A 27531-nucleotide genomic window follows, 5' to 3' on the forward strand; every position below is an offset into this window, starting at 1 on the left:
AGTTGTCCAAACTTCGAGGTTGTCCAAAGGTTGACTCGTTAGTTGTCTGGGATCAGGTCAAGAAATTATATAAACAAGGTATATTTGGAGTGGGCATGGCTCTCCTGTTGCTGCAGAGTGTGTCTAAACTGTTACTACGGCGAAATGGAGGTGTTGTGCTTAGTGCGACTCGGCCATGTCTTCTGCGGATGGGCTTTGGGAACCCAGAGAAAGACGGGTAGGTTACCATGGGACAAAAACAATGTTTATGAATGTTCAGATGATATGCGTGTATATTATATGCACTTCGGAGAGTGTGTGTTTCGAATAAGTTTGGCTCTGCGTCGGGGCTGGGGATGAAACCAGAAACTAACGCGAGGTGGCCTTTTGACATTGCTCATTGCGTTTGTGCAATTGTGTATGTTTAGGCCTACAGCGAAAGCGTCATTAATCAATATCGTACTAAACGTCTACAAAAATGGACCTGATCGCTTTGGACTCCACTAGAAAGCGGATTATTATTTCAAAGAAAATGTCAGTTTATGTTTGTGGTGTATGAATAGGAAAAAAAACACCAACAACAACCAAAAACGGTAAAGCTTTAGTTATGATGAGATATTCAGTAAGAATTAATCGAATCGAAGGAATGCCATGTTAATTCGAATCAGTCGATTTGGTCTCAAATTTCCCATACTAAGATGAGGAATAAAAGTCGTGTCTTGCGCTCTTCCGAGTATCGCAAGTTCACCTTCTAAACATTCTAGGAGACTATTACCCGAGAAGAACATGAAGAGTCGTGGTTGGGAAGCTTTGGGAAGCTTTCAAGAGGGCATCATGTCGAAAATCGAAGGAGAGGAGTCCGTAGTATAATCAACTCAAATGAATTGAATTCAATTCAGTTCAGTTCAATTCAATTCAGTTCAATACATTTATTTCATTCTCATTTTTCTTCCAACAGAACATAACACAAAGTAAATCAGGAATTCTATCATAAGCATATCATTGCAAAGTACGGCCCAAGCTCTCTGGTGGATGTGCAGTCTCAAGTTAGGTCGTCCACCACCATTATAAAGCAAAATTGAATCTGAACCTCATAAGATAGTCACAATTTAGATTGAAATGCAATTGATTTCTGCTTAACTCATGATAATGCATCGGCACCATATCAAACGCTCAATGAACATTAATAATATCTCAACTGACAACAATTTGCTCTGACACGCTAGACACCATTGAGCTGAATAGCAGTTATTCATTAGAATATAAAGATATATATTATGATACCTATCATGTATTGTATGGGATAGGTACATGTATCAGGGGCGTCACCAGCTTTTTTTCAAGGGGGGTGCGTTTTGACACTTAATGTTTACGAGATTTTTTTGGACAGACATTAATATAGGAAGCTCTCAATCCCTAGACTTTTACTGTTTTTTGAGGGAAACCAAGCGGGGAAAGGGCAACGGCGCGCCGGTAGTTCATCGGGGGGGGGGGGGGGGGGGGGGGGGGAGGGTGTGGAAGTGCCGGAGAGGGTTGCATCCCTTATAAATGGATTATGGAATGACGGTGTGAAACGACAAATTACTGGCAGGGGCATGAGGGGAATGGCATAACGACTACATACGAGCGAGCGGAGCGAGCGAGCTTGGAAATTTTGACATTTTACAGTCCAAAAAACTGCCGTTTGTAGCCATATTTTTTTTTGCTTTGTAAATTAGGGGGGCGCACCGAGCGCAACTGCTGGCAATTACTGGCAGCAATATCAGGTGAATGGCATGATAATTTAAAAAATGCGAGCGAGCAAAGAGAGCGAGCTTGGAAATTTTGACATTTTGCAGTCCCAAAACTGCCATTTGGAGCCATATTTTTTCGCTTTGGAAATAAAGGAGGGGTGGGGCGCAACGGGCGCAACTGCCGGTAATTACTGGCAGCAACATCAGGAGAATTGCATAACGACTACATACGAGCGAGCGAGCGAGCGAGCTTGAAAATTTTGACATTTTACAGTCCCAAAACTGCCGTTTGTAGCCATAATTTTTTGCTTTGTAAATTAAGGGGGGTCGCACCGAGCGCAACTGCTGGCAATTACTGGCAGCAATATCAGGTGAATGGCATAATGATTAAATGCGAGCGAGCAAAGAGAGTGAGCTTGGAAATTTTGACATTTTATAGTCCCAAAACTGCCATTTGGAGCCATATTTTTTCGCTTTGGAAATAAAGGAGGGGTGGGGGCGCAACGGGCGCAACTGCCGGTAATTACTGGCAGCAACATCAGGAGAATTGCATAACAACTAAATGCGAGCGAGCGAGCTTAAAAATTTTGACATTTTACAGTCCCAAAACTGCCGTTTGTAGCCGTATTTTTTTTTGCTTTGGAAATTAAGGGGCGCACCAGGCGCAACTGCTGGCAATTACTGGCAGCAACATCTGGTGAATGGCATAACAATTAAATGCGAGCGAGCGAAGAGAGCGAGCTTGAAAATTTTGACATTTTACAGTCCCAAAACTGCCATTTGGAGGCATATTTTTTCGCTTTGGAAATAAAGGAGGTGGGGGGGGGGGGGAGGTTCACCGGGCGCAACTGCCGGCAATTACTGGCAGCAACATCAGGAGAATTGGGTAACAATTAAATGCGAGCGAGCGAGCTTGAAAATTTGACATTTTACGGTAAAAAACAAACTGCCGTTTGTAGGTTTTCTTCGCTTTAGAATTTAAGGGGGCCCATCGGGCGTAACTGCTGGCAAATACTGGCAGCAATATCAGGAGAGCATAATGATTACATTCGAGCGAGCAGAACGAACGAGCTTGAAAATTTTACATTTTACAGTCCCAAAACTGCCGTTCTTTTCTTAGCCATATTTTTTCGCTTTGGAAATTAAGGGGGAAGGGCACCGGGCGGAACTGCTGGCAATTACTGGCAGCAACATCAGGTGAATTGCATAACGATTAAATGCGAGCGAGCGAAGAGAGCGAGCTTGAAAATTTTACATTTTACAGTCCAAAAACTGCCGTTCTTAGCCACATTTTTTCGCTTTGGAAATTAAGGGGGGCGCACCGGGCGCAACGGCAGGCAATTGCTGGTAGGCTATGTAGCAACATCAGAAGAATGGCATAAAGATTAAATGCGAGCGAACGGAGTGAGCGAGCTTGAAAATTTTGACATTCAGTCCCCAAATTGCCGTTTGTAGCTATAATTTTTCGCTTTGGAAATTAAGGGGGGGGGCGCACCAGGCGCAACTGCCGGCAATTACTGGCAGCAACTTCAGGAGAATGACATTACGACTAAATGCGAGCGAGAGGAGCGAGCGAGCTTGAAAATGTTGACATTTTACTGTCCAAAAACTGCCGTTTGAAGCTATATTATCATTTTTTTCGCTTTGGAAATTAAAGTGGGGGGGGGGGGGGGCGGACGCCCGGTGCGCCCGGTGCGCCTCTCCCCCTGGATCCGCCACTGGTAGTCAAGGGTGTGGGTTTATGTTCATGACTGGGGGAGGTATGACCAGCGAGGTGGCGTCGAAGTGACCAAGCGGGGAAAGGATGTCCAAAATCTGCACTTTAGAGCATCCCCTAAACTAATTGTGCGTGTTTGTTTGTGTGTGTGTATTATATGTACATGGAAAAGTTAGGAATTAGCCCAGGTCAAGTCTTTTTATTGGCAATGCAAGACATTTTTACATATATAGACTAGTATGTAAAGCAACACTGCAAAAGCAGTGATCTAGCTTTGATATAACGAAGCGTAAGGTACAAAGGTGCTGTACATTCTACATCACATTGCGCAACATTGTAGCGACTCTTCGTTCGGATGTACTGAGTACACTGCGCACATCCTGCTTATATGCAGAATGCCAACCAGGAATCACGCTGAATCACAATCTTTTGTCGGGTCCGGGCTTTTTGAACAATGTTTCACACTATATACCTATCTAATTATGGTTAAAAGAAATCATAGAAAAATATCTTATTTCTTGATCACCCTTTCATTCAAAAGCAGTTTACTAACACTTGAATTACTATTTCGGTAAGACTGCTTTTGGGTGAAATAATTGGACAGATTTCTTAAATTCTAACAAAAAAGCAAGACAATCTTTTCATCGCGGGAATTATGATCATGTGGGGTGGGGCAAATGGTGCGCTTGCCTTCCAATATTTTTATGGGGGCAACATTTTTGTTTTATTTCAAAAGCACGAAAATTTCTCATTTCGGGAATTATTAATTATGGGGGGGGGGGGGGCAAAATTAGAATATGCTTGCCCCTCCAATATTTTATGGGGGTAACTTTGTTTTTCGGTCCAAAAAAAAAGATAAGAAAATCTTCTCGTCTCTGGAATTATGGAGGGGGGGGGGGGGGACGGGCAAAATAATATGCTTGCCCCTCCATTTTTTTCATCTTTTTTTAATGAGGCTAAGGCTCGCTCTTGGGCTGGCAATATGGATTGGTCAGAAGTAATGTACATAGACCCTACTATAAGTAGCACACGTACATGCAAACGTGTATAAGTGCTCGGTATCGTAGGGATGTACAGTACGGTCGATAAATAGTAAACACTGTAGAATACTAATAGATATGTATAAAATCAGTGCTGCCAGAACCAGGGGTGCGAATTGATTTGTGTGTGTGTGTGTGTGTGTGTGTGTGTGTCCCTGGTGCAAAATATAAAAAAAAAATAGAAAAGAGTAATTATTTAGCGTCCGGCGTTGAGGTCGCTCGCAGACTGATTTTTTTTTTTTTTTTTTTTTTTTTTTTTTTTTTTTTAAGGATCTGAAGGGGGGTGCGTTCGCACCCAACGCACCCCCCCTGGTGACGCCCATGTGTATATAGGTATCACATTTCATATTTCCATAAAATTTGAATTTTGAGTTTGTGGATTAACAAGATACTACAAGCAAAACCTGTGTGAAAGAGTCAAACTGACACAAAATAAGAGGGTAATCTTTGGAAACACTTTTTTTGGGTGTAATTATCGCTATTTTATATATCATGTGATGCCTATGTCACATGAAAAATAAAGGAAATAATAAATAAACCATTTTAGGGCCATTCACAAACATAATTGCTTCATATTTGCTCCTTCAGCAAATCACAGCTAAGAAAACCCCATTATATTATCCACTATTGTATTGTCAATTAAAATTGAAAAAAAAAACCCACGGAAAATCTGAATGACATGGTTGTCAGTTTACGGTTGCCATGGCAACTAGAAATATCGGACATAGCTAAATTATGTATCAAAATGTTTGCAATAAGATTTTGAGGAACGTCACTAAAATTTGGTTGAATTTGAGTGAAGTATGTAGGATTGACAAATGAAAATGGTAGGAGGCACAATGTGCCCCCCGCACTTGGGCTTTAATTAAAGGTTTAACACAGTTAATCTGTGGGACTTTAACCTGTTTTTGCATCTGGGATTCAAAGGCTGTTAATCAATACATGCGAAAAAAAAATTACAGCTGCAACTGATCCAACGTATGATAAAGGCCGTATCTCGATCACCAACGGAGACGTCTCAAACATAAAAATGGCTTGCGATCTCACCAAGGAGATGTCTCTGAGACGTCTCAGAGACATCTGAAGAAGAAGAAGAAGAAAAAAAAAGAAAATCGCATAGCATGGTTTTGCAGTACAGCTAGAAATAGCGGTTTTGATCAACATGTCTGATTTTTAGTTTTTGACCGTTATTTTCAGAAAGAAATTATATTTCTTCTTGTATGTCGTGAAATTTGGGGATATAACACAAATGGGAAGTAAAGTTTTAAGCAGATCTTCGAGAAACATTTTTCAGTCTGTGATAAGTTTTCTAAAATGAGTGGGAAAACAAGTCAACATAGACTGATTCTAGTAACTGTCCTGTCATGAACAATACTAACTTTTGAAAAGAGAAAGCCATGACCCCAAAAGCTATGAATAATCATCATGAGAGTGTTTAAATATTGTACTAAATTTCAGGTTGATCTGATAAACCCTTCACAATGGTTTCTATAGAGGTTATGTCCTATTTTGGCATACCAGCTCCCAACACAATGCCTCAAAAGCTTGGGTTCTCTTCCCGTTTTCGCTGAACCTAGTAATTTTAGGTCCTAAAGCTAAAAATCTCCTTGTAGAATTTGATATTAACTAAAAAAAAATTATGTCTGGCGCTGTTTGGTTGGTTTTGAGATGCACGCTCACATTTTATTCGCCTTATTACATAAATGGATTTTGTTGAATTTACATTTTATTGAAATATATACAGTAACACATAAAATTGAATGCATATTATTTTACTATGTTTCACACAAATTATCCATTGTAACGCAAATGAATGTATATGGAATTTAACTATAAACTCACATGTAGGTAGGGGTGCCCTTCAAACATATTTTTTCTTATAGAGAAGGAAGGATTCAACAGCTGCTCTCTTGAGTAGGCGTTATCTTTGAATTTCTTGTGGTATTTGTCATAAAATTCAGCATGATCCTCCCAGAGGGCCGCTCTTCTTTCTAGAGATATTGTTTGGCCTATTTGGCCATGTTGGCATCGCATGCGTCCTCAGCAGCCACAGTTTCTACAACAACTTGATCAACCTTCTTCTTGCGGCCCCCACTAGCCTTGGATGGCATGTTGGTGGAAGTAATGGCAGGTGTCAAATATGATGGAGCCGTTGCAGGCTCATATCTGACTTGATCTAGGCAGGATGTCAGCTCGCAGATGGGTCACGTGGTTTCTAAAGTAGGTCAAACAGTGTTAAATAGAGTCGCGGAGACGTCTCCGCGACCTCTCACCAGTTTTTCTGGTCTTCAGCAGGTCTCGGCGACGTCTCTGAGACGTCTCTGAGACTTTGCAGAGACATCGCGGAGACGTCTCGGCAGTCGCGGATATGATTAGTCTCCGCGACGTCTCCGCAACTGATGGAGACGTCTCGGAGACGTCGCGGAGACTTCGCGGAGACTTCGCGGAGACTGGAAAAAGTCTCCCCAAAAATCGAACATGTTTAAATTTCTTGCGACTCCTCGGAGACTCTGTAATTTTCAGGAGACGTCTCGGAGACGTCTCCGCAACAAGCTAATCTAGTTTCAAGCCCGGTGAGATACCCCTTAAGTCGGTGAGAAGTTTAGTCAACATCGTTTTGACCCTCGTGAGATATGGGATGCATTGAATAAAAACAAAAAATGTTTCGTCCATTAAACACGTGACCTATGTTGGCTCTCCCCGCAGAGTTTGCACATTCTTCGATACAATGATTATCTAAATACCAAACAACCTGAAAAAAAAAAGAAAATGTATCGTCATTTTGCTTTTTTTTTTGCATGCAAGCGGTACATTGTAAGATTTATAGAATTTATAAACAGAAGAGGAATGAAAAAGGAAAACATACGTCATATCTATGTCACGGAAAAGTCCACCCAAGTATGTGCGTGGATTAATGTAGCAATTGTATAGTAGGTTTGAGAGTTGGACAATCCGTTCAAAAGTCATGAATTTTTAAAGTTACTGGATGAGAAGACTACAACCGTTTGTGACGTCACTGCAGGAACGATAAAAAGAAAATAGAGTCCAACATATTTTCATATTTCTAGCAAAAAAAAGCAACAACAACACACAGTTGACTTACCTCTGTCAGAAAGCAGTGAGGATGATATTACTACCCTTAACATGTATCAGCAATAAGTCGAGGAAAATTAATGTGTACTTTTCATTTAAAAAATGCTGTCTCTCTATGTCTTGCCTTTAGACTCTCACAGCATAGATCAGTCTCAGGTCTGAGCTACTATAGGGCCGGTAACGAAGGTTTTGATCGTCTTTCGCAAAAGACAATTGCTGACGTCTTGGAAGAGACTACGGAGGCGCATCCCGATCGCGAGTTCGTGGTGTTCTCCGCAGACCAGGTTCGACGGACCTTCCGACAGTTCAAAGATGAGGTAATCTATTCATAGGCTCTATATCTTTGTTTGCATGTTTAAGTATCTCTTTTAATTTATCTTTTTGTTTGAACTCGTTCTTCAAAGGCTTAAGTGCATTTAGCACAATAGTATATAATACTTTTTTTTACACGCATGTATAAAAAAAACGCCCGAAAAGTAATAATTTTAAGAAACACAATTTGATCTTCTTCTTTCTTCTCCTCTTTCTCAGTCCACTACATAGGTAATCTCCTCCTGTCATTCATTCCACGTTTTTTTTTACCTTTCCTCTTTCTATAGTGTTTATCACTGTGTCTGTATGTGTGTACTTCGTTTCTGTCTTCCTTCACCTTTTTTTGCCTCGTTTTTATCTGTTTTATAACTGGACATCTTTTTTTTTTTTTCAAATGAGGGGACTGCAGGCTACAAGCTCTGCTTTATAAACGTTCCCTCCATTTCCAAACATTTTTTTTTCTGTACTTCAATTTCAATTTCAATTTATTTTCATACTTCTCAATGAAGGAATGTACAGCAAATATAATAAAAACATAGTGAATCATAATATCCGGCTTGGATGTACAGTAAATTAATGTAAGAATATAAAACATATAGTGGTCAATCATCGTACGTTTGGTTCTATGTATAACGCTAAAGAAATATGACGGAACCTACTTAAAAGCGAGCTTGTTAAGCGTAGGTCCCAAATTCTGAACAGAGTGTAAAGATGAGGAGCACGGATGCAACGTAGGACCAAAATAAAGAGAAACAAAAATGAAAGGCAAAAATACCTGGTGCACTAACAGAATCTTCTCAATACATTAATAGTGATATACAGACAACCACATTCTGCAGATGTAAGAACAGTTGATTTAACAATGTTGACAATAGTGTAGTAGTATGATTTGAATAACGGTGAAAAGAGAACAACTCGACATGTGAGTCCTCGGAGGAGATACGGGAAACCTAAAGAGTGAACATACAAGTACTAACATTCAAAGAAAATTTGGAATTAATTAGAATTACCAGCCAGTATAGCACTAAGGGGAATACAACAAGCCAGCTGTTCACGCGTTCCGAAGTCTTAGGGTTATCAAAAGGGGTACTGGTGTGAAGGAATTTAAGAGCGCAAACAGAGAGGCTTAGCTGATTTGAATAACAACAACCAACACAGCAGGTAATGGCACATAAACAAGAAAGAAGGAACTTTCAATGGACTTACGCAATGTAATTATTCAATAAATTATGTCTTAATTTGTATTTGAAGGTCGACAAAGACAAACAACCTGCGAGTTCTATGGGGAGATCGTTCCAGTACTTCGGCCCTGCATACATAATTGTTTTTTTCGCAAAAATGGTTCGGGTACGTGGTAGGTGATAATCGTCACGTTGGCGGGTGGGATAGTTATGAATAGAGTAATTTCTTTTAAACATATGCAAAAAAATATCAGGAAGATCATTTTTGGATAATTTGTACATGAATATCCCTAAATTGTAATAAAACAAATCTGACAATTTCAAAATTTTGTTCCTATGGAAAAATTCATCTGTATGAGATAGATACCCAGTCTTATTAATTATTCTAATAGCGCGCTTTTGTAAGAGAAAGAGCGAGTCAAGCAAAGACTGGGTCGTGTTACCCCATGCCAGTATTCCGTAGTTGAGGTAAGGGGAAATCATAGTCCAGTATATAATTTGCAATATATTGGTGGGGAAGTAATCTTTCAGTTTATTTAGAATTCCTGCATTCCTAGATAAAACTTTGGTTAAAAAGTTGATGTGAGACTTCCAAGATAAATCGCTATCAATATATAGTCATAGAAACTTAACACTATCAACCTTCGTTAAATTAATGCCATTAATTTGGACATGACCAGGAATAAATTGCAAAGAGTTACTGAACAGCATATAATATGTTTTATCAATGTTTAGTGATAACTTGTTGGCATGAATCCAGGATTGAACAAGTTTCAATTCGCTGTTTAACATATGAATAAGCGTATTAGGATTACGATGTGAAAGAAATAAATTTGTGTCATCTGCAAAGCATATAAAAGAAAGAATCTCTGATGAATTTTGGAGGTCATTTATGTACAAGATGAATAGTAGCGGGCCGAGTAGGGAACCCTGGGGGACACCACATGTAATTGATTTCATTGAGGACTCATGACCATTAAGATAAACATACTGCTTTCTATCAGTAAGATAATCTCTAAACCATTCTAAAGCCGTCCCGCGAATGCCGTAATGGCTTAACTTATAAAGGAGAATATCATGGTCTATCGTGTCAAAAGCCTTCGAGAAATCAATAAAAATACTTAGTGTCATGATATTTACAAAACTGTACCTGTACTGTATCACATAGTTTGTTTTTCATTGCATTCATATCAGTTTGATATAATTTTATGATTACCTTCATTATCATTTGACATCAATGTACATCCGTGGGTGGTATTAAATCGTCATGTGTGTTCGCATAGATGTCTGTCCTTAGATCGAGGTATATTACATTCACCCTCTGATCATTTTAGCATTGAATATAATACATCATGTATCATTCATAGTACTTTTGCAAAAGAACCATGACGCTGCATGATCGCCCCGTACTGTTTCAAATGGCATTCTCAGTTGCAGAGGTACAAAAGGAGACCGCTAGCTACAAGAGTCATCCTTTGCTCGATGAAAAGAAGAAAAAAGAAAGAAAGATAGAAATACACGACGCTTCTGAGATATTCCGATTCTGAAAACATCAAATCACACAATGCATATTACGTTCAAGTTGATGCATACGCATTGTTTACATGCTTGGGACATGAATTCCATCAGGTTAGCAATCATAAATGCCCATGAACAGCGTTTACGGTACACTGCACTTATTTTCAGACATTCTCGCATTGTGCAAGGCTGATGGGATGGGGGGGGGGGGGGGGGCATCACATAGTATTGCGTACCCCTTTTCTTTGCAAACAAACCGAGAAAGGTAACACGCCGATATTCATTATGAACAACATGCATGAAAACGGGTTTAGGAGTGAGACGAGTTAACAATGCAGTCCAGCACATACTACAGACGCCTTTAGGGCTCCTTGCGATAGCTTTCATCTTTTCATCTATTCATCTATCTATCCATCCATTTATTAATATATCTATCTATCTACTGTAATATCTATCTATCTATCTATCTATCTATCTATCAAGGGAGGGAGTGGGAGAAACAGAAAGCCATGATAACTCTAAATGCATGAAAGAAAATGAACACATCGGCTCGTTTGCATTTTGTATATAGCTGGAATTCGCTTTGCTGACAGGAGCTGTTGTAAGTCAGGTAAACCTCGGTCAAACTTCGGGGTTATGTATCATGAACAGAAAACATAATACAAGGATAGTGCGCTTAAACTATCTGTGAGCTGATGATCACAATCTGGACCCTTCAATGACATCCCTTCTAGATGATTACATATGGATAATATGAACTTATTTCATGATCTTTGCCAGTTTCGGATTTCAATTTTTCAGCTTTTGCCAGGTGGACCAGGCCTCCGAGACTAGAAAACAAAACATTATACCCACTGCGTCTGGGAACGCGTTGGGTCCAAAGTCTAATAGTCGATCCTATTATTTAGGATCTATTAGGTCGCGAAGTGTTCGGAATATATGGGGAGGGAGGTGTGTATGGAAATTCTACCTTTTTACCTTATTTGGAAGAACTCTGTTTGCAAGTTCAACTCACAAGACCTGAATGCTTGAATTTCAATGCAAAACCAGGACACTATTATCATGGGAGAGAAATGTCGGCGACAATTTATTCCTTGTAATTTGTTTAAGCATGCAACAAACTAATGCACAACTTTTGAATTGAATTGAATTGAATTGCTGAAACTGCACTGGTCTCACACTCGAGACACAGTGAACAGTTCCAGCACGTTTATTTTCATATTTCACTTGACATAATAATTATACTGAGGAGAAAAAAAATACAAACAAGCAAGATACAAAATATGATATAAAGCGGGTTACGACTAGTATGGCAGCATAATACATAATGTACATAAAAGACAATTCTCTATAACATGTGAAATTTAACTGTGAAGGACCCTCATAAGCAAAGCTTGTAACCGCGGGTTCCTGGAAAAAATACCAGTGTAAATTTGTTTTGCAATGGAGATAGGGCACGAAGTACTAATGACGAAACTATATAAAATAAGCTAAAATAGCAAGGTATATAAGGGGCAGAAGAAGTAGAAGAAAAGAGAAAGAAAAAGAAAAAAGAAACAAAAGAAAAGAATAAGAACTGAGTGAAAAAATAGCATCTAAATACACAACTATACGAGCATAATATATCTAGAATCAAGTTCATAACGAGCTCAAAGTATGAGTACTAGTGAGTGCTAGTGTTATGATTATACGGGAGCATAAACGCTGGAACCAGCGAGGTAAAGTGAGCGTATATACACTGCAAATTAATTCGCCATGCATTGAAAGAGGATAATGTAAAATTACATGTTAAAAAGATTCTAATGAGGCAAGTTATATAATCATTAAGTATTTGGTATTTGGATGGGTCAGGAGAAACTATATAAGCGTGTAATAGGAAAATGGCTGTCTGAACCATCATGCGGCGATCAAGGCAAGTACCGCAGTCAGCAGAGATGTATACTCGGACCAATGGAATATATGGAACAAAATGATATGTGCATTGTCTGTTTTTCCACGAAACACGGAAATCGATCATATTACTCATCTATCAATAGTGCCATATATTTACATGTATTTGTTCTCTGAATTACATTATCATCAAGGAGTACATTCATAGTCCTGGCATTTGGTTCAATTTTATTTACACGTGATGGTGTACCAAGAAATATAAGTTCACACTTCTCCTTAAAATATTCACGAATAGTTTAAGAGGATAACCAGTGCAATACCAAAACAAGGTCTTTTATTTTAACCGTTTAACAATGTCATCGGGTTTCTTTGCAGAACAAAATAAACAAGTGTCATCTTCACAAAGTGACAATTCACTATATGCTTAACACTGAAGGCAATTCATTCACATACATATATTATAAGGAAAAGAGGACAGGTACAAACAGGAATATCCCTGTGGTACACCACAGTTTATACTTTCCTTATTTGAACAAAACAATACGCACATGTACATTGTGTCCGGTTCGACAGATAATTTTCAAACCATCTTACAGCATTTTCATCAGAACCATACATTTTTAATATCTTAGTCAGTATACAATGGTTTACAGTGTCAATCATTACTACCCCAACAATACTACTGGAGTCAATGGCATCAAACCCACTTTTCTGTTACATTTAACAATGCATCTTGGGTGGAGTGCTTCGGACGAAAGCCAAATTGTTTATTTGTAAGAAAATGTTTTTCAATCAGTAAGTTTGAAGTTGGTCATAAGCAACTTTCTCTATGATCTTGGCAAAAATCGGGGTCATAGAAATAGGTCTATACGTTGCTGATATCACCTCTGCTGCCTCCCTTGTAAACAGGTGTGACACGAGCCTCCTTCCATTCATCTATGTGCCCTTTTGTATTGCGGATTGGTTTATCAAAAAAGTTAGCGGAGGAGCTATCAAAGATGCAACGCAGTTCAGAAGTTTGGCCGGTGTATGTTGTCCGGACCCGTGTGCTCGATCAGCAGGTAGTCAATTTAAAGGAGACCTTCATTTTTCATACCCTTACATTAATTTTGAACAGCGATAAATTAGTTATACTGAGTACAGAATTTCAGAATTTACAGTGATTGGGATGAGAAATAAGAATGTTTTCAAAATCTATAACAAATTGCAATGAACAAGGATGATGACATGCAGCCTCACCATAAGAATGCATGAGTTGGGGCTCGAGGAAGCAGAACAAAAGAAGAAGGCATGCATAGATTATACACAGGTGAACTTGTTAAACAAGCGGTATTGTAATAGAATTACACTGCTATACATTTCTGAAATATATGAGGCTTGTATGTCATCAACAATGTTCAGAGTAATTTGTTTAAGACTTTTAGAGTATTGGTTTCTCTGCTCAAGAACCACAACAAATTCGACAAATTTATACATGGAGCTGTCGATTTATATACTACGTGATATGAGATTTTGAAAATCGTCTGGAATGCCCCTTTAACAGGTCAGACACTTTCCTATCATCGACTGTTTTGAGGGAAAATTTTGCAACCTTTGCTGTAGAATTACATTTGTTTCGTTGGTTAACGGCTGAATTTTCTTTATCTATTTCCCCCTAAGTTAACAAAATAACGATCAAACAAATCGGCTAAACATTAACCACTGGCAATATTATCATTTACATTGATTGAAGTGATTTGTGAGTCTGTTTTCTTTCCCGGTATCACATATACCTCAAAGATTGCCAAATTTCTCTTGTACAATTTCCGGCTGTTTCAATCTTATTCAAAAGAAATTAACGTTTGAGTTGCCGTAGTCTGGAAGTCACATAAATTTTCTAACTTACTGACTGCCCGTTATGCCATGGGCACGTAGGGCAGCAACAAAAGTCCGCCATTATTGATCCTGTCCATGGCCAGGCGCTGTAGTGTCCCCCAGGTGTGGTTCAGGTCCCTCATCTCTCTCTCCACAGTTCTTCTCCATGTGTTTTTGGGTCTCCCCCTCTTCCTCCGCCCTTCTGGAGTCCAGTGGAGTGCTGTCTTGGTAATGTTGTCCTGTTCTTTCCTGAGCACATGACCAATCCATCTCCAGCGCCTTCTTTGGATGATTGTGTCTATGCATTCCATCTGGCATTTATCATAAAGCTCTTCATTTGTTATCGTATTTGGCCAAAATATACGATAAATTTTCCTCAGTGATTTGTTGTGAAAAACTGACAATTTTTGAATGTCGCTCTTCGTCATCCTCCAGCATTCTGATCCATACAGGAGAGTTGAGAGAACACAGCTTTGATAAATCATTAACTTGGTTTTGGTGCTGAACTGCTGAGATTTCCAAATGGGATTCAGCATAGAGAATGCAGTCCTTGCTTTATTCATGCGGCTTTTAATGTCTACTCCTGCACCTCCATCATGTGTTACTGTACTTCCAAGATAAGTGAATTCATCTGTTGTTGGAAGATCTTCTCCATCAGCCTGTATACTTCGAGGGTTTTGTACATTGAGTGTCATTACTTCTGTTTTCCTGTGATTGATCTTCAAACCAATTTCTTGTGCAAAGTCAGTTAGGCGGGATGTCTTCTCCTGCATGTGTTGGTGAGTATGAGACACTAGAGCCAGATCTTCCGCAAAGTCTAGGTCCTCAAGTGTTGAAAGGAGTGTCCACCTAATGCCTCTTTTCTGATTTGCAGTAGTCTGCCTCATTATCCAATCAATGGCTAGGTTGAAGAGTAGTGCAGACATAACGCACCCTTGTCTCACCCCAGTCTTCACCTGGAAACTGTAGTTGCTACTTCCAACCTTGCAAGTGAAATTGCTGTAAAAGCTCTTGATGATATCCACTACTTGTTGAGGAATGCCGTAGTTTCGTAGAATTTTCCATAAGCTGTCTCGGTGTAAACTGTCAAAAGCTTTTTCGAAGTCAACAAAGTTAATGTACAGCTGCCTTTGCCATTCTGTGCATTGCTCAATTATGTTGCGCAAGACAAAAATCTGGTCAACGCACCCTCTTTCTCTTCGAAAACCTGCTTGCTCTGGTCTCAGTTGCTCATCAACAGCCCTTGTCAGCCTCTGAATGATGACTTTTGCTAGTATTTTACTCGGAACAGACAAAAGTGTTATTCCCCGCCAGTTGCTACATTTCCGGAGTGAGCCTTTCTTAGGGAGTTTGATGATGATCCCTTGTGACCAATCGTCCGGGACTTTCTTTCCTTCCCATATGTCAATGAAAAGTGGATGCAGTATGTCAGCAGCCAATTCTGGGTCTGTCTTAAATAACTCAGCATTGAGGTTGTATAATCCTGGTGCCTTTCCATTCTTTAAGGACTTGATTGCATGAATGATCTCAGCCCGAGTTGGTGGATTTATGTCGATATCTAGATCACAAACTGCTTCTTGTATATCAGCTTCAGTAATTGGTGTTGGCCTGTTGAGGACTTCTTCAAAGTGTTCGGCCCATCTGGCATCCTGCTCTGCTTCAGTAGTAAGAAGCTTTCCATCCTTGTCCTCTATTGGTAATTCCGAGGATTTACTGTACTTGCCGCTAATCATTCTGGTCAGCTTATATTCATTCCCTTGTTCACCAGCCTTTGCAGCCTCTTCTGCCTGACTAGCTAAATTGTCAATAAAGGCTCGTTTATCAGCTCTTGACTTTCTTTTAACTAATCTGTTCATTTCTTTGTATCTCACTCTAGATCTTTCTTTTAACCTGTCTGATTTTGCAGCCATGCATTGTCTTTTCACTTCTCTACGCTTCTCTATAGTTTGCCACGTGCCTTCAGTCATCCACTCCTTTCTCTCTCTCTTTGTAGTTCCAAGACATGTTTCACTTGCTTTGTGGTAGGCCGTTTTGACCCTTTCCCACTCTTTATTGGTCTTATCTTGTTCCTCCTGTGTGTCTTCAAGATCTACTAGGACCTGAAATCTGTTCCTAAGCTCTAACACAAATGTGCCTCTAATTCTGAGGTCCTTAAGTTTATCAATGTCATATCTTGGTTGCTTTACTTTGCTAACTCCTGTTTTCCGAAGCTTCACTTGAAACACTGCTAATACTAGATGGTGGTCACTAGCAGCATCCGCCCCTCTCATGACTCTAACATCTTGAAGCGATCGTCTCCACATACCATTAATCATGATGTGATCAATTTGGTTTCTATCCCTGCCATTTGGCGAGTACCACGTCAGCTTGTGAATGTCTTTGTGTTGGAAGAGTGTCCCTCCAATTACTAGATTGTTGAGAGAGCAGAATTCCACAAGGCGTTCTCCATTTTCATTCATCACCCCACATCCATACCTCCCCATAGCCCTGTCATAGCCTGAGTTGTTGTCTCCAACCTTGGCATTCAGGTCCCCCATCACAATCTTCATATCATGTCCAAGAGCACTGTCAAGCTCATGTTGCAGTTGCTCATAGAAGGCATCTTTCGTCTCCTCGACGTTGTCGTTAGTCGGGGCATAACACTGGATAATAGTTGTGTTAATTTGTTTCCCCCTGAGCCTAATCTTCATCATCCTGCTATTCACAGGCTTCCACTCAAGAAGACTTTCCGTAACTCCCTTTTCGAGAATGATGGCGACTCCCTCTGAGTGATGTCCATCATCTCTTCCCGAGTTAAGTACAGTCTCTCCTGTGCTGGTTTGTAGACTTCCTGATCCTGTCCACCTGCTTTCACTTATACCTAGAATTTGAATATTGTATCTTCGCATTTCTGCAATGATTTGATTTAATTTCCCCGTTTCATACATAGTTCTTACATTCCAGAATCCTACTCGCGTTCTACATTTGGCGTTCATGACCCCCACATTCCTGTCGGTGGCTTCCTTTCGGCTTTGACCACCGCCAATCATCCAGGTACCATTTGGTACACCAGGAGGCAAATTGCGCCTGGTTTTTGCTTTGACTTTTGTTGCTGTTTCCGTAACAGATTTCTTTTTACAGGACAGGGGTGTTAACCCTGTGCCCAACCCCCAACCTGGAGGGCCAGGGATCACAATTCGTCTGGTCTCTACCCTTTGACCTGTCCGGCTTGGGTGGCCCTACCGGGAGAATAGTCTCCCGCCGGCATAGCTCTAGGGGTCACTGAGACACGCAAGCCCATCCGACCACGACAAGGTTGTGATCCATCGGGGGAAAAATTTTTCTAACCTTCTTATAATTTTCCCAATTCGAAGACAGCTTCGATCTTTTTGCCTTTCTTTTGAGCTTGTCCCTATCACGAATCATAGCCAGAATGCCTTCACTTGTCATCGACGGAGATCCTTTTACGCATCGGTGCATGGCGATTGACGACCTCGTTTAGCAATGATATGAACCTGTTGTACATCGTTCCTATACATCGGTTGTTTCATACACAGAGTAATTACGAGAATTACAGATGAAGATATTAGGGTCACACACAGACCTTTTATAGCCCCAATAATATTTTCTCCCGCCTGGAACCTCCAGCAAACTGGAGGCGGTGATAACACAAAACATGTGCATACAAGTAATCGTCAAAAGCGCTAAGCGCGACGCGACGTCCACTTGTGGGGCCGGCTTGTTGCAGCAGTTTAATATTTTTGAACAAATCTATTAGTTATTTGATAAAACTTGAGTTGGGCGGGAGAAACACTGCTAGAGCAGGAGAAGTTCAAACTCAAGTTGGAGCGAGCAAGAGATTTTGAGAAAATGGCCTCAAAGCAGGAGAGCTGGATTCCCTGTGAACAGTGATGTATTGTTGATTTTTTTTTGTTTTTGTTTTGTGGAGAAGTTCATATGTATGAATGGAAACTAGATTATATTGTATATTATCATACATTATCAATGGTCAAAGTCAACATGTTTTCTATGCACAGAATCGACATAAATGGCAATGTTGTCAATAATTCAACATTGCAGTATCTTTTGCCCATCAGCAGTCGCTGCTTGTAACGTCTCAGTGGAATCTTATGAATACATTTTGTTTCGTGTGTGTTGGAAGGTTGACCGCCTCGCCCTCGGCCTGGTTCGCATCGGGGTACGCCACGGAGACCGGGTGGGAATCTGGGGACCCAACACCCTGGAGTGGCTACACACACAGTATGCTGTGGCGTCCATAGGCGCTATCTTGGTCAACATCAACCCGGCTTGTCGGCCAGCTGAACTTCGACAAATTGCGTCTCAGGTATTATGGAAAAGGGTTGGACAGAAGAGCAGGAATGAACGATAAGTCTGTCTTTGATCGATCTGGATCCCGGCGTGTTCTTAATTGCAAACCTTTAAAATCATAGGCCTACTAATTGCAGTAATGGCAACTATGCAACTAAAGGTGCAATTCATAACATGATCAAGTTGACTTTTATTTTTACATTAAAACCTAGACGGACGGAATCGTTGATATTTTCATCAAGATCGTACGAGAATTTAGAGAGTCTACGAATTTGAAACTACAGTTGTTTTTACGAGACACTGGTATTAGCGCAATCACACGTAGAACGTAGGAGAGGTGATAATGCCATCATCAACATATCGACCATCTTTGTGAATATGTTTACGGCATGCAGCTAGACTACACCGGTCCTTGCCGATTAGGAAATGTATGGTTGCAACCGATCTTAATTGTTTAATGGAAACACGTTGAATTTAAGAATTCCATTACAGTTTCCTTTATGTCCCATTTCGAAGAAACCTCTGATTAATTATACTGTGTTGATTTACGTCAAAGTGAACAAGGTGCGGAATTCCACTCTAGTGCAACTGAAGCAATTGTTATATTCGTGATTATTTCGATGTAAGTAATATATCAAAATAAAAGAGAAAGCTATAAATAGGTCGTATACAAGAGAAGCAATTAGGCAGTACGATCAGAGAACTACATGTACCACATGCATAAAATACAAAAATTAACGTTTACAATGTTATAGTCAAAAGGAATACAGGTATTACCGACTTGAGTGAGAATGTATGCACCATGAATCATAACAATATGGTGATCATTTCAAAATAAAAAGTAGTCCCTCAGCTAATCACAGCACTCGTTTATTTTTTAACATAAGTCTAGATCTACGTACGTCACCTTTTATACTCGTCTCGTGTTCTATCTCCATACTTCCTGAAACCTACAACTGGTTTTACCATAGCATTCACTTTAACATAATCACTTCTTGCAGGCTGGAGTGCAGACCATCGTCTCGGCATCATCGTACAAGACACAAGAATACTATGACATCATGGCTGAAGTCGTTCCAGAAATATCATCTGCTACCCCAGGGAAGATACGGAGTCAAGGAGTACAGTAATCCTCCCCAATACCTCCCCATCTCCCTTTCTAGCTCTTTACCTCTCCCCCCCTCCCTCTCTCTCTTTCGTCTCTCTTTTTGTTATTCGTTGAAGAAGAACGTATTGACGACTACGACTAACGATGCTTGCAATTGCCTTGATGGCAAATGCCCTAATGCGGCTTTATGTTTACGTGCATAAAATGTCCTATTTGAAAAGGAACGGCGACTACAAGAGGAATTTGCACTTTCACAAAACCGGGGTTTAGGTAGAGTGGGAAATAGCTCCATCATTTAATCCCGTGTCACTGTGCGTTCAAATCTATATGCTCCATTCCTTAAGAGTGTTGTCTAAGTAATATGTCATACGGGTTCATTAATTCTTACAATTCCATAGATATTTTTGTACACAAAAAACAAATATGGACATTAAATTCACCTAGGCAGCATCTAATTCACCGGTATCAGAATTCGTGTATTCTGCCCGTCGTAGAAGGACAAGGCAGTAGTGCTATTCAATCTCGTGTAATATTCAGGGGGATCCAGGAATTCCGCAAAGGGGATGCGCCTTTACAAAACTAAAGGGGGGGGGGGGTTACACACACCCCTATTTTTTCTATTTATTTCTTTTGTTTTGACAAAAAAAAAATAAAATAAAGAGATTGGCGTGCGCCCGATGCGTCCCCCTCTGGATCCACCACTGATGTTCCAAGTTACAGAAAGTTCTTCAAAAGACATCTAGTTTGTTCTGTAAACGCTTTCAAAGATGTATACCATGTTAAATCTCTCAGATGCGGATAACGTAATGACAGATGTACACCATTCATAAGCTTAATCTTGTTTCGGAAAATGTGACCAAAATTTACAAATCAAATGACCCTCTTGCCGGAGGGGTTCGAGACATCATTATCATCTTCATATATCATATTTTATTTTCTATTCGTGTACGGCTGAAGTTTCATAACATTTGTATATGTTTGCTTTTTAAGTTAAGGATCATGACTGATTATTGCGTTTATTATATGTGTAGGGCCTCTGAGAATAACAGTGTTAAGCCACTGACAGAGCTACCCTACTGAAACAAAACAAATAAATAAATAAACAAATGAATAAAATAAGCAATGATCCATTTATTGTTCTTCCGTGTTTTTCTAGATTGCCTGATTTGCAAAGCGTGATCATGTACGGAGGAGAGAAGCGTCCGGGTCCGACCAGGAGGCGAAGATACTCAGAGAGTGTCGGAGTGTCAGTCGATGCAGTGATCCAAGCAACATCATTTTTACATCGGTACATTCCTTCTATAATGTTCCCTTATGATAATCATATTTTGTGAGTGGAATTGTGTAGTAGCTCCATGGTTGATATAGGGAGGTAAGAGTGTCTCTCCCGGGTCTAGAGCAATTACGCCCTGGGCAATTATCCCGGACACTTCCCCTGACCCTAATCCTAATCCTGAACCTAATCCTAACCCTAAACCTAACCCTAACCCTAATCTTTACTCAAACTTTATCACTAACCAGTATTTAGCCGGGGGTAATTGCCCTGAAACGGTCTCTCCCACCTCGATCCCGATTTTTGTATAGTGTGAATAATCAGCCCGTATATAAGTTGCATATATAAGTTGAATAAACACGAGATGCTGGTAAAAATTCATGAATTACCAGGCGGATCATCAGTTGTTCCTCCACTAATCACCGGGAGTTTTGGCCGTTATTTACAATACTCTCTTTGGTGGTGAGCCAGCAGTGTAATGCGTCACTTTCCCCATTGGTAGTAATTGAAAGAAAAGGCGAAAGTGGAAAATAACATTGTTCAAATAGTCGCTGGTCGCGTTTTTCTCCTGGATCTACTTGGTGAAAAACTCAGGCATGAGAACCCTTCTCTGCTGCAGCTCTGGAAGCATGCAGCCTTAGTCTCTCCGCTTGTAAAACCCAAATCATGAAAGCACTTATGCGATGATCGAGCGACAAATCCGCGACAGCCAACCTCAAATGGAAAACAAGAGACCTTCTAAACTCTGTCTGAGCCCTCTGCTGCCAGCTCAGAATATCTAGTAAGCTTACGCTCAAAAGCATAGTCGATAATTGTCCTCCCATGGAACAGTCAGCTCTCCAAGATCGAGCATCCCCTTGACCGAGTTAGCCCACTATACACTGTACTATATTTGGACGCAGATGTGTGAGCACCACATACTGTGGGGAAACCATAATTATCCTTCCCGTCCAGATCAGCTTTGACCTGCCAGTCGCCAGCTGATGACAGGATCGATGCTATATGGCGACTGTTTCTTGGCATCACTCTTGGTTTTGCCCCCGACTTAAGAAAATCTATCTGGAGCCTAGCAACACCAGAGATACCACTTGTGGAATTGGGGCTAGTCACTCTCTTTAGTCTCTATAAATGGCCTCCAAGACTTGATCGTGCCTCCATAACTATGTACATTCAACATCCAAGACTGAATTCACAGACACTCAGAATATGCTGGAGGGTTTCTCTTCCTCCACAAGCAACACGTTTGTTAGGTTCATCGCATCACATGTGAAGGTTGACAGAAGTGGGAAATAACGTCATGAGTAGATTGAACAAAGAGAGAGTTTCGGAGTGGCTCCATTTGCCATAATACAGATCATGTTCAGTTCTTGGTTTCTACTGCTGCTGTGGCTAATCTCTTCTCCTCAGCCTCCCGAATCTCGTGCATGACAAGGTCACCTTGCTCCTTGACTGAGGCTGTTGTCCACCTCTTGGTTGAGGTCCACTTACCCAGACCCAAGCAACCTGTTTGGGTTGCATCATTTATTTCCTTATAATCAATTGTAATACCCACACAATTACACACCCTTTGTGTGTGTGTGTGTGTGTGTGTGTCTGGGTGTGTGTCTTTGTGCGCGTGTGCGTGCGTGTATATGAATGACTAGTAAGTAACAGAGATCTCTGCGCTCCTCCCTCTATACATCCCATCCCCAGTAATCTCTCTTTCTGCGTTTTATATAGGGTACCACTGGACTGCCTAAGGGTGCTACACTGACACATTACAACGCTGTGAACAGTGTGTATCATTTGGGACGAATGTTGCAATTTGACAAGTTTGTGAGTTCCTCTACTTCATTTTCTGTTTTCTCTCGTCCAAATATTTCCTTTGTCGAAATTTCACATTAAAGTTAGCACAACTACATGGAGTCCAATTTACTCCGTCAAACAAGTTTTCGTCCTGTGTTACCCATTGAGTCCTAATCATAAACGTCATCTCAATTAAGTAAACGAAGTATGAATTGGAGCATAGAAAGAATAACACTTCAATAATAATCAATTTGTATCTAATTCCATAAACACTTTTACCTTCGTGGCGTTAAAGTGTCACTTAATTCTTTTACGTCACTGATTAATACTATACTTGATTGACTTGTGCCACGACGATTGTTTTTACATGCCATTTTTATTTATTTGTTTTTTGTTTGTTCCCCACTCATTTTCCCCGTCGCCTTATACTTACATTTCACGACGCTCATGTTCAGTAATTACTGTATTTACGAATTACCTTAATTGTTGAGCAGACATTTTTGCAGTTTGGAATATGTATGCACGCATCGACTTCATGATACTAGTAATTTGAGAGGTCTCACTCGTACCACGAAAATACACCTTTGCCAGGCAGTGAGAATGATATACTGAAAAGCGAAACAACAACAGGAAACGAGAGAAAACAATGAGGGCCTACTGCTTCATTGTGTCTTTATCTTGGCCAACCATGTAATGAGGTGTTATTCTACACGATGACACTCGCATTACTACAGAGTAACTTTGAACGAGAAAAATCCACAACTTGCCATTTCCCTTCTTTGTTTCAAAACCATGCAAGGCTCATACAGCATGCTGCACTGTCCCCTTTACCCACCTTCTTGGGTGCATGCTGACGTCATTATGTCACGTGACCTTCGGTGTGCACTCTGTGGTTCCGTCACCAGGCTTTGACCCAGAGGCTACAATCAAGGCGATTGACGACGAAAGGTTCGATTTGCTGGGCCGTTCTATCGTAGCTCTTCATGGCACAGCTGATCATGTTGAGAATCTGTAGATCTTCAATTTCAATGAAAATATTAATTATTCTTTGTAAAGTACAGTAGATCGAAAATTTGCCATATTTTCATAATTAGTATTTTTGTACTGATGTCGACATGCATGAAAGGGGAATGAACGTTGTACGTGTTGTAAGGGTTTTATCTTTACAGTGCCTGATTTTTGTTATAATAGTCAGCCACATATTTTTACCTTCGTCAGATAAACATAATCTCTTTATGCTATTTGTTTATGTTTGTATAGCAGTGTAGATGATGTTACGAACTTTCTATGCTAAATAGGCATCCTTTTCCTTTCCTTCTTTCACTTTTCGTTTTCATCTTCTTCTTTATGTTTTCTCCACCTCATTCTTCTTTCTTCTTTGATATATCACTACTGGCTTCGACTTTTTGCACGTCGATCTTTCTCCTCAATCTCAAAGTATGATCTGCCCCCTTTCCCCTCCCGTATTGTATCTATCTATCTATCCATCTATATCTATCCGTATCTATCCATATCTATCAATCTACACTGTATATGTCATGTACTTATCTACAGTATATCTATCAGTATACCCTGCATTATATCTACACGTATTGTCCTCCCAACCAAATAGGTGCACTCTAATCTATGGCACTCCAGCGATGTACGTAGCACTCTTCAGTCACGAAGCGATCGCCCGACACGATGTATCGGGTATCAGGACTATGATGATTGGCGCCTCCCCAACTCCTCCCGAACTTATTCTTCAGGCCAAAGGCATCTTTAGACCCGAAGAAATCGTGGTGAGTAACTAAGCAAAAACTCTTCTAGTGCCCAATAGCCAATGATAGGTGCCTACCCACCTAAAAATTTACAGGGATAGAGCCTTCTCGTCTGTTGCTTTACATCTGTGGAACTCTCTGCCAATTCAACTTCGGTACTGTAACAACCTTGATACCTCCAAATCTAAACCATTATGTATGTATGTATGTATGTATGCATGTATATACCAGCAGCTTTGTGAATGATAGATATGTTTATGACATAATTGTGGGAGCCGGGCACCTTTGAATGATTTATAGACAAATGGCGCTATGCTGTGCATCATCATGACTATCATAATGGCAACTTCGGCATTTCAGATGCGCACGTGACCTTTCATTATAAGTTACATCAGTCCGGATTTACTTTATTTACTACGATTATTTTTGCTTCATCTAACAGCAGGCAATGAGTATGTGATTCGATATCATTGATACCCCTTGTAACTGTCCAGTTGATCAGATGGGTTTTGTTTTCTTTCCCTTATTCCAGACCGCGTATGGCATAACCGAGACATGTGGCGTCTCCATAAGTCGACCCGATGACCCGGAAGAGAAACGTATCTACACCGTTGGAAAAGTGTTACCACACGTAGAGGTGTGCACTTCAGTTTTTGAATACGTGAAATTCATACTTGATTTTCCTTGTAGGATTGAAATCATTTATGATATAAGAATATGGGTAATGTATTAATAGATAATGTATTTTAATGTTCTCTCTGTTTCTCGGGTAATTTGTTTTATCGTTTCTTTTGAGTATTACTACTATATTTAATGCTAACAATGGGATTGCATCCTACACGTTAGGCTTTTTAGCAGTTCCCTCCATTTCCGAAATCTTTTCCTTGATACGATTCAATTACAGTGCCTATGTATTTCCTTATATAGATTGATGTTGTGTTCTATTGTATTAAAAAATACTAGCTGCATTAATCTCGCTTGAATATGCAAAAGACACGTTGTATTCAATTTTTGAGTATGCAAATGTCATATTTCATTCTATATTATTGTCGGAAACGAAATAAAATGAAATGAAATGAAATATAATGAAACTGGTTTACGGATGATGATGCCAGTGAGGAGCAAGACATCACACATCCAACAGTTAGGAATGGTATAGTATTGGTGGAGATAAGGTTTGATGGGCTTTAAAATTTTTGAGAGATGCCCAGAAACCAAATATGAAATGATACAGAGCCTGCCAATCAAAGAGGAATTCAAAGTTTATTTGATGAAAATCGGTTTTGGAATGGCTGAGACATCCAAAAACAAAGTTAAACAAAGCCATCGTAATAAAAGGTGGGTTCCACCTTTTGATAGGATTGCTCTGTTTTGCATTTAATTATATCAGCCATTTAACACCAATTTTCATCAAATAAACATTGGATTCCTCTTGGAATTACATGCTCTTTCACATTTCATGAGAGATTTCTCTTTATCTCAACAACAACAACAGCAGCAGCAACAACAACAACAAATGTTAGAAACCTGAAGTTAGGTCTCAACCATAACTATACGATCCCTTTGATATTCATTTTCATGTTACACATAGGTGAAGATTGTAGACCTTGATACCAGAGAGATCGTCCCACTGGGTTCCAAGGGAGAAATATGCATCAGGGGCTACAACGTGATGAAGGGATACTGGGGACAGAAGGAGAAAACTAGAGAGGTTATTGACCCCAACAATTGGTATTTAACAGGGTAAGTACAAGATGTCAATCGGTCACTTATAAGAAAACTGTATTACTGTGACTCGCCGACGGTCGGTCACGCATTGGGTGTTGTGTATTACCTCCAATATTTTTGAGAAATGTAGAATGAATTGTCAGATGATAAAGCTCTAAAAGGGCTATCACGTGTACCCTTCAAAGACAAATTGTAGCTTCGAAAAGGTACCATGTGTGTCATAAAGTTACTAGTAGAATCTTCTTTTCGAGGAAAAACAGTTAACAAGATGGTCTTTTTGTTAAAGGAGTTTTAATGTATAATTATTGCGTCTAGATATGAATGCTCTTGAGACGATAATGAGCTCATATAAAACTCGACGATTGTATTTTTGAACAGTTTAACATAGACTGTCCAATGAAGTTTCTGCAGAATACTTGTCAGTAAATGGGTATGTGGCATCCAGCTTTTGTACGTAAATGAACCTGTAAATGTTGTCATTCAAAAGTACAGGGGCGGATCCAGGAATTCGGTAATGGATTTTTTTCTTTCTTAAAGAAACAAATTGAAAGGGGGCACTCCCGCGGTGCCCCCCCCCCCCGAACCGCCATATAGACTGAGTGTGATGATACCGTGATATCATGAATAATAAACGGAAACACACGCCATAAAAAAAACTCCTTCATAATTTATAGACATATAAGGATTGTATTTTTGAACAAATTTTTGAAAATAATCAATGTTTACCTCGGGGAGTGACCAGGAAATATAGAGTAAAAGAGGTTTATCTTTACCACCAGGGACATCGGTACACTGGACAAAGATGGCTACTGTCAAATTGTAGGTCGTAGCAAGGAAATGATCAACCGGGGCGGTGTGAAAGTCTTTCCGTCAGAGGTCGAAGATGTGCTTGTAAGGCATCCAAAAGTCGCTGCAGCGCAGGTGAGATGTTCCATGTATATTTAACCAGTGTACACACATTGTACTGTTTTTACATTTCCTTTATCCCGTGAAAACTTAAACACACACACACACGCAAACACACACACACACACACACACACATACACGATGCCAATGCATTCAGAGTCTAAGTATATATCCTCTTTGTTTTTGCTGACACTGCTTGATCACTAAGTTTCTACCTTCTGGGATTTAGAACTGAAGATTTCAGTTCTAAAATCCTGAAGGATTCTCTGAATGATATTGCGCCATCACACTTTCACATCATGCACAATCCATGATTGTTACAGCGACATGAAACTCAATTTTTT

At 40.0% G+C, this 27531-nt stretch overlaps 1 pseudogene; it reads left to right on the forward strand.

Moving 5' to 3' along the window:
• Positions 1–95: 95 nt before the first annotated feature.
• Positions 96–27224, forward strand: LOC139732750 (medium-chain acyl-CoA ligase ACSF2, mitochondrial-like; annotated as a pseudogene).
• Positions 27225–27531: the final 307 nt, after the last annotated feature.

Source organism: Diadema antillarum, unplaced genomic scaffold (genome assembly GCF_040938485.1).
Source record: "Diadema antillarum isolate AM-2024a unplaced genomic scaffold, OU_Dant_1.0 scf00000003, whole genome shotgun sequence".
Classification (NCBI taxonomy): domain Eukaryota; kingdom Metazoa; phylum Echinodermata; class Echinoidea; order Diadematoida; family Diadematidae; genus Diadema; species Diadema antillarum.